General features: G+C 33.6%; 1 protein-coding gene across 1 annotated transcript in view; it reads right to left on the reverse strand.

The window, feature by feature from the left end:
• The window catches only part of LOC126890533 (intermembrane lipid transfer protein VPS13C-like), a 267141-nt gene extending 252292 nt beyond the window's left edge, over positions 1-14849 (reverse strand). Inside the window, exon 1 of the mRNA XM_050659537.1 lies at positions 14709-14849. The gene's annotated coding sequence lies outside the window, so the exon portion shown is untranslated. The remainder of the gene's footprint in view (positions 1-14708) is intronic.
• Positions 14850-17040: the final 2191 nt, after the last annotated feature.

Below are 17040 nucleotides of genomic sequence, written 5' to 3' on the forward strand. Positions count from 1 at the left end.
ATAAAATAACATTTTAAACTTTAATATTGTCAACATTTGATTCTTATTAGTTACATAATGATTGTTTTATGATTTAAGATATACTACCATAATATTTCAACCCTTAAATCCACCCTATTTGGAGCTATATATAAAAAATTTCTTATCCTGAAAGAATAATTTCGGCTTGCATCGATTTACATAAAAATTTAGGATAAGGATTATCTCACCCTGTACTTTATATTCTATATCATGATCAAGGACGTTGATTACTTTTAGGGGTGTAAACTACCCCTTATTGTCAAAAATTATATAAAAACATTGTAAATTTTAATATGGGTAAAATTTGGTATTGATTGGTTAAATAATGATTGTTTTATGCTTTAGGATATAATATTATAATATTTAAACCATTAAAATCCACCCTTAATAACATTACAATTTTTATGAGTAGATAATTTAATTGATCTATATAGAAAAAAAGTAGGATTAAAGAATTACAAAAACATTTATTTACAGAAAAATACGAATTTACAAATGTGCACAGATACAAATATAAATAGTGTTTTAGTCATCTTCCAGTATACGAAGCCGTCCTGTGGTATTATACATATGTACAGTACATTGAAAATGCTCCATAAGCGGACTATTCGAATTTTTCGAAATACAAAGGTCGTTTTATAAATAGCTCCTTCATTTTTGGCGATAAAAAGTTTTTTCAAAAATGATTTTGTAGGATTTTTGAAGAGCTATAAGACTGTGTAAATTAAATTCCGTAAGATCCCTTAGTTTTTAATTGGGGTGGATTTAAAGGGCTCGAATATGGGGGTATTTGTTCGTAAATAGAGGTTTTAAACAGCTATATATCGCTAACTGTTCACCCTAATGAAAATCGATGTACAGTTAAATTTTAGATATTAAAAAAGGTACAATTTAGTAGTCCATCATTTTTTTCGTAACTCCAGCATTTTCGGAGATATTTTGAAGTAAAAAGTGAAAAATGCAAAATTGCAAAAAATTAATTTTCCTAACTCCAATTTTTCTAAAATTAGGCCTTTTAAATAGGTTAAACTTCTTGTATGTATTGGTAATACAAATATACAAGGAATTACAGAAAGGTTAAGGTTAATTTTTAATTAGGAGGGTAGTTAGGGGGTTGTTTTCACTGATATTTTCGTAGAGAAAAACAGGTACCGACCATTTTTTTATCATAAGTCGCTAAATTTTCATGCTAGAAACTTTTTATTATTATTTTTTGAAAGATCTAATTGTATGCTTAAAAAAGGTAATGTAAATTTTCCTCAAAAAATGCAAAGTTTTCCCGGTATTTGGCTTTGAATATTTCAAATTATACATTTGACGAAAAAAGCTAACCTTAAACCGTATCTCGATTTGTATTGGTCTTAAAGATATTATAGAAAAATAGTTTGATTTATGTTACTAAAAGATACAATTTTGATACCTACAGTTTTTTTGATTATATGCATATTTTTCGAGGTATTTTCAAAAAAACCCTCTAAAGGAGTCGATTTTTTCGTCGAAAAACTGTTACTTTCAAGCGCGAATAACTCGAAAAATATTAGTTTTACGAAGAAAATGTAAAAATTATTTTTTTCTTAGAATTACTTTTACATCGATGTACATGGTTAGAATTTAATAAAAAAAATCCCACCCCCGAGATGGGGTGGCAACCACCCCCAAGATTTTAGCGTACAGCGGTATAAAATAGAAAATGATCCTTGGACTATTCCCTACCTTGTGTGAAAATTTCAAGTAAATCCATGCTGGACGAAAAAATTTCGAGCCAAAATGCTTCATTTCCTCGACTATGTTGTAAACAGCCCAACACCGAAAGGTACGAATGGGCTTAATTGATTAAATAAATAAATAAAATATATTTATAATCTATGTATCGAATTTTCGATTCGGGTCGATGTGACGATATTTGGTACATGAATGAATAATATTGACGATCGCGTGGATTAGGAATTACCTTTATTAATATGAAATGGGCATATAAAGAGAGGACATCTCGCTCAACTCGTCAGTAGGAAAGACATATGTAAGGAAATACGATCACCGCTCGTATAGGAAACGTAAAAGGAAAAACCGTCGGATTCGTTCAATGTACCAAAACGACGGGGGAAAATGTTCGGGATAACTCACCTCTTATATATTGTTGTTATTTATTATTCTTCGATCAACGCTCCAGGAATAATAATCCAACTAGGCTTTTCGTTCCGTCTTTTATATCGTCCGAGACGGTACAGAAAAACGTTTTACTTAAATCATTGGCGTACTCTAGACGATAAAATTATATTATAGTCACAACTTTAACTCAAGAATCTCTATCACAAAAAAAATCATAGCATGTGATTTGCCTTTAAAAGATGACTACATGCGACGGTGACAGTAAAATTCTCGTGTTAGTGATTCCATAGTAAATCACGAGGAAAAACCAAGAAAAAACCTCGTGATACTAACCCGACATTGTAAGTATTTGGTCTTACATTTAGTTAACTCTCAAAACTAATACCAAATTCTGACTTTATATATTTCTTATTATAAATTATAAATAATATTAGTAATACATAGATATATAAATAATTCTAAAATATAAAATATGTACTATTCTCGATATGTTATTGACTTACTAATCGTGGTATTTTCTTTCTATTGTCTTCCTCTTTTAGTATCGATTTTCCTCGTGATACTATGGAATCACTAACGCGAGAATTTTACTGTCACCGTTGCATGTCGTTGTCTTTTTACAGACAAATCACATGCAATGATTATTTTGTGACAGGTATTCTTCAGTTAAAGTTGATCTCATGTAATCGAATGAACTATCTTTCAATAAAGTCGTCCCAGGAACGCAACTAATAAATATTGGCAATATAATTTTAATCTTCTACTCTAAAATGTATAATATATTAATATTTAAGTGAAAATGAAATTGAAGGTGTAGATCAGAAGTGGCACTATAAAAATAACTTTAACAGAAACAGCGAGGAAGTTTTCTTCTTCTTTTTGTATAGACAAGACTCTGTTTTTCAATGTGCCTCCAGTAAGCTCCTATTGGGGAATCGTCTCTCGCTGTCCTTACAACTCTATTTGTTGTCATTCGGCTTAGGTATATGGTTATTCCATTCTACTCTTTTGTTTCTTCTGTTTCTTACCCAGTTATTAATGTTCTCCACCTTGCATCTCCGTCGTATATCTGTTCTTCTAGCTCTGTCCCATAGAGTCTTACCATCGATTTTTCGAAGGGTTTTCATCTCCGCTGTTTCGAGCAATCTTTTGTAAATTTCTCGACTGTTTTGTAAATTCCGCCTTTCATTTATTTTACGATATATTTATTCCTCCATATTGTGTCATTTAGGCTACCTGCGGCTCTGTTTGCTCTATCCACTTGATCTTCCACCTCTGTTTTGAACTTTTCATAGCTAGATAGTATGATGCCTAGATATTTAATCCAGCTACAATTTAAATCTTATTGAATTTGCTGTTACAACCATACATTTTGGCTTTTTTGAGGAAATTAACAAGTTAATTTTTCTGGCGGTTCTGTTAAATTGGTGCCGCATACGTTGTAAATAATCTTCACTTAGACAGATTAGTATGGCATCGTCTGCATAGCAAATTATTAAGTTGTTTTTCTCCCATTTGGTATCCTTTTTCACTTTTTTTTACTTTTTTTTTTATTATTTCATCCATGATCAGTTTGAACAACAAAGGACTCAAGGATTGCCAGCTTCAAGTGGGTCAGTTATTTCAAGGTCTTCTACTTTTACTTTTATTGTGTTATTCTCGTAGATACTTTCGATCGTTTTAATTATTCCTAGAGGCTCTTTTCTTGGGTATAGCAAATGGATAACGCCCTTTAATTTGACCCTGTCAAATGCTTTATAAAAGTCCATGAAACATAAATATGCCGGTTTGTTGTATTCTAACGATTTCTCTTGAACTTGCTTCATTATAAAAATAGCGTCGGTACATGATCTTCCCGACCTAAAGCCGTGTTGTTCTTCTGCTAATCTTATAATTTCATTCAGCTTATTTGGTATGACTTTGGTTGTTAATTCTAATATTGTGTTTAATAACTTAATTCCTCTGTGATTCTCCGGGTCCGATTTTTCTCCCTTTTTGAAGAGAGGTATTAGGATGCTTGATCTCCATTCTTGTGGTATTCTGTTTTGTTCTATTATTTTTTGTATTAGTTTTAATAGTTGTTTGTAATTAGTAGTTGCAGAGAAATTCGGAAGAACGAAAAAAAAAACAAAATCAGAAGACGGTTTGATGAAAAATGCTAGAGTCTTAAAATAAACAAACAAAATAATATTTTGAAGAAATTCTGAATGTATAGAACGTTTCTGATGAGAAAAATGAAAATGACTGAAACAACAAAATTAGCATCAAACGGTGGAACTTGAAATACCTGCACCAAACGTAGAAGAAAATAGAAATTCCATAATAGAAAAGGCGAAAACGGCGGGTTCGTTCGAAAAAATATTGCCATGAGATTTTTTTGCATAATCATATTCGTGAGACATCCCAGAATAAGGTTCAATAAGTCGCCCACGTGAAAAGTGGACCAAATTTTTTTTTCAATATTTTTTAATCAAATTGCAAAAATCAATAATTTCGGCCCAGACATATTTTTTTAGATTTTTTGGACCATTCTGGACAAAAAAGATCTCTTATAATTTTTCTCTAAAGTTGCTTGTTTTCGAGCTATAAGTAATTTAAAATTGAAAATAACGAAAAATTACGATTTTTTAGGCTTAATAACTCAGTTAAAAGTTCGCGCACGCATTTTAGTTTAGAAAGTTTCACTGTTCCGCACGCGTGTTACTTTTCCGCACGCGGTTTTTACTTTTCCGCACGCGTGTTAATTTAGATATGTTAATATGGCCTTAAAGTAATTATAATACATGTAGGGCCGGTTGTTCGAACGCTAATCAACAATGATCACTATCAAATATTTAATTACTGTCACCAAAACTGTCAAAGTCAACTTTTATTATATTGCTGAAAACATAATTGCTTATAATTATGAGATTAGTTAATCAATTAACATAACAATTATTAACATAATTGATTTAGTAATTTCATAATTGTAATCAATTATGTTTTCAGCAACCCAAACAACAGTAATTAAATATTTGATAATGATCATTGTTGATTAGCGTTCGAACAACCGGCCCGTAATAAACTAATATTTAGATATTATTTACTAATTAATTTCAAATATATCTTATTGTGTTCCTGTTTTAATGAAATTAACGCGACAATTCGATGAAATAAAATTATTTTTGACATAATATTCGAAAGTCAAATCGGCAGACAATAACAGTCATTTTGAATCATCGTCATGGAAACCAAGATCGTCGTCATGCTAACTAATTATATTGAAAGTTTGGTTTTGAAAAACTTGTCAAAGAAATAATTTGTGTATGTATTTTCATATTAATTAAATTAATTGATTAAGATTTGGTAATTTTTTTAAAGACTTAAAAAATATATTGTTCCTAACTCTTGCAGAAAGTCTCTTTTCCGCACTCGACTGCTGAAGCGGGACTGCTTTGCACTCCCGCTTCGCGTCGTTCGGCAAACTGCAGTCGCGTCCGGAAAAGAATGACTTTCTGCACTTGTTAGGAAAATAACTATATTATGAAAGTCAGAAAGTGATCAAATAAAGTTTAAAGCCTACAAAATCCTGAAGAAAGTTTTGTCATTATTTTATCACTAAGCTGTTATTTTGAAGTAAAAAAAAAATGAGCGCCATGCACGTATTAGGCGGCCTTAAATGCTGAGTGCGAGAGAGATGCCATTCCGGCAGTCAATGGTGCATCTTATAGCCACTTTACACCATGCAAGTAATTGCGAAATTTATTGCACAAGTTCTTGCAGCAAGAACTTCTGCAATAAGTTGCAACTAGCTTTCTGCAATAAAGTGATTACACGGTGCAAGTAATTGCATAAAACTGACATGAAATGGTAAATGGACAGAAACTTTGACATACCATAAATTTTAGGTTATGTTGTTTTTATAAATTAAAAATGTAATTTTTTGAGTAGAGTTATCAGATACATTAGCTTAAAAATGTTAGAATATAATTTGAGAAAATTATAATATGTATTATGTATAACAAAATCAATTAATACCTAATGCAAGTATACCTATAATAGTATCGTTCGCGGTAACGATTCCGTACTTGTCCAGGACAACTTCGCATGCGCACTTTAAAAAAGAGCGTTCTCTTTTTTAAAGTGCGCATGCGATTTTTAAAGTGCGCATGCGATTTTTAAAGTGCGCATGCGAAGTTGTCCTGGACAAGTACGGAATCGTTACCGCGAAGTATTATTCGTTTACAAAAGGAAACATGTTGTTAAATACAAAAGAAATAAAAATAGAATATACTTTCTTTAACCTCTATTTAAAGTTCTCCACCAGAATAATGTTATCTGTGAAGCTTGAAATTGGTAAAAAGTTCCTCTAGTTTTGTCAAAAATTATTAAGTTTGAATTTTAGGATGACAGAATGTCAAAACAAACAGTGTAGCCTTAAAAGTTACTAAAAATATACCCAAATTGCAGAAAAAATTGCATGAAAAATAGGACATGTTCTATCTAGCTGCAACTTCTTGCAGCAAGAAATTGCTGCAAGAAGTTGCAGCTTTTATGTGCAATTCGCGTATGACACGATGCAATTTCTATTGCTGCAAGAAATTGTGCAATTAATTGCGCAATTAGTTGCATGGTGTAAAGTGGCTCTTAGTCGCACTCACATTTACAGCCGCGTCAATACGATTTTACGGCTCATTATTAATAATTAAAAATAGCAGCTTATTAATAAATTAATGACACAAATTTCTTCAGGATCATGTAGTGGAGGCTTTAGTCTTTGATTTGGTGACTTTCTGAATTTCGTAATAATAATTTTTAACCGAGTTATTGAGCCTTAAAAATCGCCATTTTTCGTTTTTTTCAATGTTAAATTGCTCATAACCCGAAAAGGAACAACTTTAGAGAAAAATTATAAGATAACAAGGAAAAAGTAAATAAATTGCTGGTCTGGGAATGTGAATCTTTCGAATATTATCGTGCAAATGAATGAAGACGCTGATACAGCAACGAGTTAGAGTCTCTACAGAGCCGGATTTAAGCCTGTGGGGGCCCCTGGGCAGAATTGGTGTGGGGACCCTACCTCCTACCATTAAAAAAACATTGATCTACTTTTATAAATATAATTTTAAATAATAAAAAGTACAAGAGCTATAACTTGTTACAGTAAAATATTAAAAATAATATTAAGATGTATGGTTAAAGTCCGGGAACTTTTCGAGATATTTTAATTGAAAATTTCTTGATTATGTGGGACATAAGTTGCATTTAGACATCGTGGCCAATGCTCATTTTAGAGAGATGAGTCAAACACTCTTGGCCCATCATAGACCGAAGTCGATTTTTAATTAACTTAAATTTTAAGAATGATCTCTAACCACTGCAGTTAGTTAGCATCAGAACTAAATATTAACCTCACAGTGTCACCTCAACATTTGGAAAAGCATCATTCATATTCTTTTTTTTTAGCAGTTGGTACATTTAAAATTCTTTACTTATATTTGATGAGCTGATTTCCTCTTTAAATGAATTGAAGAATCTTACACTCTGTCCCAGATGGACACATAAGTTTTCATCTAAGTCCTAAGTCATTGCTATAAATGTTGGTAAGCTTTAGTGAGTGAGCTTCAATTTCATTCAGAGTAAAATTTTCCAATTTTCCAAAATGATGTAAAAATCCAAAATTGGAATGGATGGAATCATATGCAGAAAGCCTTTGACTTAGACGTAATCTTTAATAGCGATAAAATTTTGAGTTCTAAACTTCCCCGATGTTCTCATATCTTTCGAAATTTTCACGTCTTGACTGTAAAATTTGTATAAGTGATCTAAGCGCTGCCACTCCTGAATTAAGGTCAATATTTGGATCTTGAAGAATACGACTTGTGCTGTTTGTCCTCCCTGATATCCTCTCTGTTTCCAGTAAACACATTCGATTATAGGTACAAGAAACCATTTTCAATGAGTTTTAAATTGTTGCTCATAGTTTTCCGAAATTTTGGATAATGCTCCTTTAATCTGATTATAACCTTTAACTAGTTCTTTTGCGGCATTATCTCCATGACCATCTAGTAGTATTTGCTCTTTTAGGAACAATAATATTTTTGGCACAGTATGTATTGCTGTCGCTTTAAGACGCAGCTTTTAAACATTCTGTTAAGTTGTATCTATATGTAGTGGAAGTGAAAAATACATATAAGCTAGTTCTTCTAAGAAATTAAAAAATGCGGTGCTATGCTAATGCATGATAACACTCAGTTAACTTTTGAAACTAAATTTAGAGAGTAGGCGACACAAGGAATCCACAACTCCAAGATATTAAGGTACGTATCCATAGGTGGGTGCTCCGTTCTCGGTGTAGCAGCTCGACATAGTGGATACGTTGGTGATCGCCAACCAGTGATTTAACCGGTTTGCTCTTTATATGTAGGGGAGCGCATGCCATATCCATTTAAGCAGCTACACCGAGCACGGAGCACCCACGTATAGATATGTACCTTTTTGTTCTATAATTTCAGCCTGAACACCATTGTATTTTCCACTGATGTCTGACGCATTAACGTAGGACGGTCTCCTGCAGTTTTTCAGATCGAAATCATTGTAGTGCAAAAATGTCATTAGATAATTAAATATCTTCTGCTTTATGACGGCGATTAGGCAAAAATATGGTAAACCTTTCAACAGGAGTGAAACCTTCTATGTAACGAAATATCACAGTTAATTGATTTGTATGAACTGAATAATGTTTTGACTTCTTATTCCTTGAAACTACTTCATTTAATACGTTTTGACCCATCAGATGTACAATTTCCTCACATATGGTTGATGAAAGATAGTTGACATTTCCGCTTCCAGGATTTGAATATTTATTAAAATATGGTGCTTCAAAAATTGATCATATTCAGCTAATAACTGGAGTATTTTCAAATAATTTTCATTTTGTGATGAACTCGACAACTCCTTTTCGCTGAGAAATGCTAAATCTCGTTCACAAATAAACTTTATAACACTAAAATTCTTTATTTCTTCGGCCTGTTTTGCTACTTCAGTATCAATACGCCCAATTCTTTCGTATGCTTTAGACATTTCGTGATCCATAAGCCTATTATCTGCATCTGCATGTTTCCTATCACAAAATTCTCTTCTCATCACTTGATAAGAATTTACAAACGAAGCTATACACTCACCCGGTGGAAGGTCAAAAACATGACCTGAACAATGCAATATTATCACTCCTTCGCTCCTTCATTTTATACTTCCTGTATCTCCTGCCAATATCTGTTTAAATGAATCTCTTATGTTTGGGACTTTGTGGGGGCCCCGGGCAGCTGCCCAGCCTGCCCTCCCTTAAATCTGGCCCTGAGTCTCTCATCGGAAAGGAAAATCTAGTGAAGTGAGATATATAAAGGCCAACAAACTAAGATGGACAGGAAATGTGATAAGCGGTAATGAAAATCGCCTTTAAAATAATGTGTTTTGGGGAAAAACCAGATGGGAGAAGATCTGTAGAAACGCCTTGAAAAAGAAGGAAAGGTGCAGTCAGAGATCTGGAGAAAATAGGAGTGCAACAATGGAAAACAATGACAGTTCCGAAAAAATGAAAGTCTGACGATGAGTTGTAACGACGTTGATGATGAACTAATTAATATATTTTTTAATTTAGAATATACAGGGTGTTTCATTAGTGATTGTCCATTTAGTAACTGGAGAAACTTAAACACAAAATATAAAGATTTAACCTAAAACACTTAAAGAAAATATTCCTCCTTACCAAGATACAGAGTGTTTTATTACAAATATCCTAAAATGATTTTAGCCCATTGTTTTAACACCTTCCAATATTTTTTGTTCAAACTTGACAAACGCTTTACACATGTTAGAATACTTTAACTAGTGTTAACATATAGTTTTCTGCTGTTAGCAGAGGCGTGGTGTAGGGATATATACTTAATTTCCCCCCCTTTTCCTCCTCACAATCTACGCCACTCTCGTAATAATCATTTCCGAATGGTTATTTGATTCTTTGTTATTTTTTACGTAAACATCATCCTTTTGTCTTAATGCGATATAATGGGTAGTTTTCAAGTTATTTGCATTTAAAGGTAATAGTATGATACAATTGATCCAAAAGATGGCATAACCAAGACATCCAAAGTGAAAGTTATCCTCCAACACCAAATTGTTCTATATGGTCCACATAATGTTCAAGCAAGCAAGCAAGCAATTTGATTCAACCCGACCTGTGGGAGATGTCCACCCTCTCGAAAAAGTACATTCGGGTGTAACAATTCATTGGGGCGAGATGTTTTGATCCGAGTACAAACAGGGATCACCCCACCTCGCTCCAATGCCCCAGGCCATCCCTTTCCCCCCATAGCACGCTGATGCGCGATGGGGGCACAACTATCGTAGCCAAATGCTCTTCACAATGGAATCCTGGGTAATAAGATTCCATGTGGTACCCTAATCGAATGCAAAAAAACTAGGCCAGCGTGAAGCGCTCTATGCCTTTATCTTATTAATTACTTATCCGCGGAACTAAAATTGCTTGCTTGGGCCCCAAGTCATTGTAGCGAGTCCCATTGAGCTCTGTCCAATGACTTGTTGCTCGAGTTGTTTTGGGTGTTTTTTTTTTGGTTTTTTATATTTTTTTGGGGCTTACGCCTTTTTTGTATTTTATATATTATTTTGGGGGCTTACACCCTTCTGTATTTTTCTATTTCTGACTTACCTTAAAGGTGATCGTGGTATTGGACCTATGTGTTACGTTTTCTTCGGCACTTGTTTTCGAGCTACGAACTGTTCACTGTTTACACTATTTTATTTATTTATCCCACTTTACAATATTTGTTGCTTTGGACGTTTGTGCTTCCACCGGTGGAAGGCGTTGTACCTTAGCATCTCTCGCAGTATTGGGCTTGGATGGTGTTCCAGATCTGCAAATTTTACCCTGGCCTTGTCTGTCATCATCTCCGTGATTCTTACTTGCTGTAGTTCTCTGAAGAGGAATCGCTCGGCAACGTATTTTGGGACTTTGGCTGCTTCTCTTAGGCTGTTGTTGTGGACCGCCTGTATCTTCTTTTTTGTTGTGTTACACACGTGTCCCCATGCGAGAGATGCGTACGTTAATATCGGAAGTATTATGCTATTTATGAGCCTTATTTTAGTCTTCAGTCTTAGCTTACTTCTCTTTCCTGTTAATCCTCTTAATGTTGCTCTTGCCATGTTGGTTTTTTGGACTGTGGCTTCTACGTGTTTCTTGAAGGTTAATCCTTTGTCCATGATGACTCCTAGATATTTGGCATCGTCTTTCCACTCGATGGGGGTGTTCTGCACCGTCAAATGTTCTTCTGGCTGTTGTCTTCCTTTCTTATATAGTACCGCTTGCATTTTCTCCGAGTTGATGGCTATCTTCCACTTTATGCTCCATTCTTCTATGTCTTCTAACGCTGTTTGCAGGTTGGTCACTGCTATGTCTACATTTCTATGTTTGGCCGCTATCGCTGTGTCGTCTGCGTAGAGGCTCATAATGGTACCCGGAGTTCTAGGTACGTCTGCGGTATATATTGTGTACAGGAGGGGTGACAGGACTGTTCCCTGCGGTACCCCAACTTCCGGGCTCCCGAGCTCGGACATGACTTGTCCTATCCGAACCCTGAAGCTCCGGTCGCCCAAGTACTAAGAGATCAGTCTCGTCATCGCCCCGCTGTACCCATAGCCTCGCATTTTATATATGAGTCCCTTATGCCATACTCTGTCGAAAGCTTTGCTTACGTCCAGGAATGCTGCTCCAGTGTATTGCTTATCGTTGAAACCAGCTGCTATGTACTCAGTTAGTCTAAGTACTTGTAGCTCACTGGAGTACTCTGCTCTGAATCCAAATTGAGCTTCTGGGATTATCTCTAGTCTGTTTGTTTCCGCTTGCAGTCTTCTGAGGATGATTCTTTCCACTATTTTGCTGATCGCTGGGAGTAAGCTGATTGGCCTGTGGTTCTGCGGGAACGTGTGGTTTTTGCCAGGTTTTGGGATCATGCTGACATGGGCCACTTTCCATCTGTTTGGGAATCTTTTGTATCTTAATATCGCATTCACTATGTTTGTAAATACACTACGGCTCTTCTGGGAAGGTATTTTAGGGCTCTATTTGATATTTCGTCTAGACCAGGCGCTTTTCTCGGTGAACTGTTTCTTATATGTTCGTTTATTCCTTCCGGTGATGTTGGGGGGATGATGCCTTCTGGATCCTCTGGTCTTTCTTCTTGCTCTTCGACTTCTTCTAAGTAGTCGTCGTCCTCGTCTTCATGGAAGTTTAGCCTGCATTCACTTTCGAGTGTGGACCTCATCGCCTCAGCTTTTTCTTCTATGGAGTATACCATGCCGTTTGCTCCATGTAATGGGGGATGGGTTTTCTGTCGCTTCTTAGCATTTTCTGGAGCTTCCAGACGTTTTTCATGTTTGGGTCTGATTCTTCCATCTCTTGTACAAAGTTGTCCCATTTTTCGCTGCGGAGAAATCGGTAAATTCGCAATTTTTTTTACGTTTTTCGACAATATTTCTAAAACTATGCGGTTTCGCATAAACAACTTTCTATACAAAAATGTTCATCATTAAATTTGAAATAAAAAAGGCCCCATGCATAATCCTTCTAAAATGAACGGTTCCAAAGTTACGGAGGTAGCATAGTATAATTGGTCCAAAAAAGGTTTAATCCAGATATCCAAAGTAGGAGTTTTCCTCCAATACCAAATTGTTCTATATGGTCCACATATTGTTCAGTAAAAAGTTACACCATTTTGAGCGTCCGGTTTGGGGGAGAGATAAGGGGGAGGAGTCGGTAAATTAGTAGTTTTTTTACGTTTTTCGTCAATATTTCTAAAAGTATGCTTTAGCATAAACAATGTTCTATACAGAAATGTTCTACATAAAATTTGAGACAAAAAAGATCCTATATAATTGTTATAAAATCAACGGTTCCAGAGTTAGGGAGGGTGCAAAGTGAAGTTTTTCGATACTTTTTATATTTTTTGGGAAATGATGATGATTTTGGGTGGTGAGGTTGAAGTTTCTTCAAGGGCTTATCACTAACATACCATCGGCCATTGAAATAGCAAATTTTATTTACAAAACACAATCTTGTTAAATAAAATTTCTTTCATCGGTAATAATATTATAAATTGCCCAAAAAATATAAAAAGTATCGAAAACCTCCACTTTTCACCCTCCGTAACTTTGGAACCGTTGCTTTTATAACAATTATGTATAGACCTTTTTTGTTTTAAATTTTATCTATAGCATTTTTGTATAGAACATTGTTTACGCTAGAGCACAGTTAAAGAAATATTGACGAAAAACGTAAAAAAAACTACTAATTTACCGACTTCCCCCCATCTCCCCCCCAAACCGGACGCTCAAAATGGTGTAACTTTTTACTGAACAATATGTGGACCATATAGAACAATTTGGTGTTGGAGGAAAACTTTTACTTTGGATGTTTGGGTTAGACATTTTTTTGGACCAATTATACTATACTATCTCCGTAACTTTGGAACCGTTCATTTTAGAAGGATTATGCATAGAACCTTTTTTATTTCAAATTTAATGCAGAACATTTTTGTATAGGAGGTTGTTCATGCTTAACCGCATAGATTTAGAAATATTGACCAAAAACTACGAATTTACCGATTTCTCCCCCTCGCCCCTCCAAACCCGACGTTCAAAATGGTGTGACATTTTTCTGAACAGTATGTGGACCATATAGAACAATTTGGTGTTGGAGGATAACTTTTACTTTGGATGTCTGGGTTTGGGTCAAGTTATACCACACTATATAGGATTGAATAAGATTATGTGTATTTTAAACACGTACATCATCTGATTTAATGTTTAAAATACATAATCTTATTGAATACATTACCTTTAAACGCAAATAACTTCAAAACTACTCACTCTATCGCATTGAGACAAAAGTATGATATTTATGTAAATAGTGACAAAGAATTAAAAAAACATGCTAAAATGATTATTACGACATTGGCGTAGATTGTGAGGGGGAAAATTAATTATATAATCCTACTGCCTCTGGTGGCAGTGAAAACTATCTTTTAACACTAGTTAAAATATTCTAACATATGTAAACCGTTTGTCGAGTTTGAACAAAAAATATTGGAAGATGTTAAAACAATGGGCTAAAATTATTTTAGCACATTTGTAATAAAACACTCTGTATCTTGGCCAGGGGGAATATTTTATTTAAGTGTTTTAGGTTAAACCTTCATATTTTGTGCTAAGGTTTCTCCAGTTACTATATGGACAAATACTAATGAAACACCCTATATACGAATAAGAAAATAATTCACAAAAATCTAAGAAATATTCACTTGTTATATTATTAATTTGAGAACGTTTTTAAACAAAAATAGAAACTCGCTTATCTAGATCAAGTAAAATATTTATACGTCTAAAAAACTGCCCTACATTAAAACAGTATGTAGTAAGCCAGCTAGATACCCTACTGTTGCTTTTCTGATGTCTAATATAATCATTATAAATATTAATTTTTATTGAAATACTAATAAACCTCAATTGTCTCAAATAGTACATACCTTCTGATCACTATTTTCTAGCAACCACTAAGAAAAATGGCACAATTTGCTCACATCTTAACTTCACTCACATATGGAATAGACGTCAACGGAGTTGATCGATTTCCAGCTTTCCATGGAAGTTGCTAACTTCAAACCTCGTACGCCGGTGTGGCGACAGAGTTCTGTTCTGTTCGAATCGATATGTCTGTTTGAAAGGTGTTGTAATTTTTTTTTTATTTTGTTTTCTTGCTTACACAAGTAGTACAGGGTGTAAATAGGTGATTATTTAGGTTATTTTAAGAACTACGCAGACATTTTTTAATACATTATAATTAGAAATTAGAGACTGGAATATAATATGCAACAGAAAACAGAGCAATTTATGCGCATATATAAATTGGCGCAAATGTGCAAATTTTTTAAAGAATATGCCTAATATTCGCTAATATTCAGACGTTAATTATTGTCACATTAATAAATTTTGCATTTAAAAACCAATTCATATACAGTATGTCCCTGTAAGTTGGAACCATATGGAAAACTTTTTTATTATTAATTTTACGAAAAAGTATTTTTTATAAAAATTCTGCATGGTCCAAAACCCAAGAATCAACCATCAGATATGAAATTTTATGAATGTTATACGAGGTATGTCAAAAAGTTTGAATTTCACTCAAGAGTAAAGTAGCTTTATTTTTCACAATATTGAAAATTGCTATAATGGAAAGTTGTATGGAATTAAAAACTATATTCTAATATGCAATTACATCCTTCAAATTGAAAAAAAAAATTTTTTGAAAAATTATGGAAAACTAATATTATTTTCGGTTATTTCAATTTTGATAACTCTTTTATTATTAATTTTACGAAAAAAATTATTCTTAATAAAAAGTTATGGATGGTTTAAAACCTAAAATACAACCATCTTATATCAAATTTTATCAATTTTATACGAGGTATGCCAAAAAATATAAATTTAGATCAAAAGTAAAGTACCTTTATAGTTCAGAATACATATTTCAATTAGAAGGATGTAATTACATACTGAAACATAGTTTTTAATTCTAAATAACTTTTCATAATAACAATTTTCGTTATTGTGAAAAATAAAGGTATTTTACTCTTGAGCGAAATTCATATTTTTTGACATACCTCGTATAAAATTAATAAAATTTGACATAAGGTGGTTGTATTTTAGGTTTTAGACCATGTAGAACTTTTTATTAAGAATCACTTTTTGACGTGAAAACTTCTTTAGGGACGTTCTGCTATTTTTGGATAGAGGAAAAAGCATTGAGTTCGCGACCGTCATTGCGACCGTAATGGCTTATGTTATATATTATGCGTATGTACCTATAAATTGTGTAAGAGGTATTTAAATTTAAAATAAATGTAAAACCTATTTTAGGATGGGGAAAAAGGATTGATTTCGCGACCATCATCGCGACCGTCATCGCTTCGGCGAATGTATATTATGTATATATATATATATATATATATATATATATATATATATATATATATATATATATATATATTGTTATATTTCTATTTGATATAAAAATTAAAATTTGCTAATTATAAACAAAATTCACTTTAATATAAAATATTTTTAATTTTCTCAACCTCGGGCATATAAATTTAGAACAACCTGTATACAACAAATTGTTATATTTAATTTTAAGAAGTGATTAGAATAAGCGTACGAAACTCGGAACAATGTGCGTAGATAAACAAAGTGAATGACGCGTACCATTATCGTTCTTCTCGGAAGGTCGATCATTAGCCTATGCTAAATAAAACTCAGTGAAATAGATGATAGTTCATTATCGTTTTTCGCGGAAGGTTTCGATCATTAGCCTATGCTAAATAAGACTCATTTGAAAGAGAGAATAGGTCATTAAAATTTGTAAATAGTTAGAAAGTATTTTAGAATGGGAATTAAATATTTTCTTTTGAAATCCATTAAGCATATTTAGAAAGATTAAAAATTGGTTTTGAGGAATATTACGAATGAGAGTTGGTGGTGGAAGATTGATTTGTGAATTTGGAAGGGATATTTAGAAAGTAGGGGAATGAATGACAAAGTGAGAGGAGAATGTTTTGAGCTGTCGAGAAGTGAAGTCGAGTAGTAGACGGTAGTGTACGGAGAGTGAGAAAGCCGGTGTAGTTCCGTGAGTGTGGAGTATCTATCGTGGAACGAGAAGTAGGCCAGGTCGAGAGTAAAAGAACCTCCTTGAGCCAAGAGTGTCCCGGTAGCTGATAGCAGTTTCGAGAAAGGTAGAACACAGCATCACGACAGACGCAGGAACGAGAGCTATTCGAGCTAGTTTTTCAAAGGAGAACATTA

The sequence above is a fragment of the Diabrotica virgifera genome, chromosome 8, assembly GCF_917563875.1.
Source record: "Diabrotica virgifera virgifera chromosome 8, PGI_DIABVI_V3a".
NCBI classification, from domain to species: Eukaryota; Metazoa; Arthropoda; class Insecta; order Coleoptera; family Chrysomelidae; genus Diabrotica; species Diabrotica virgifera.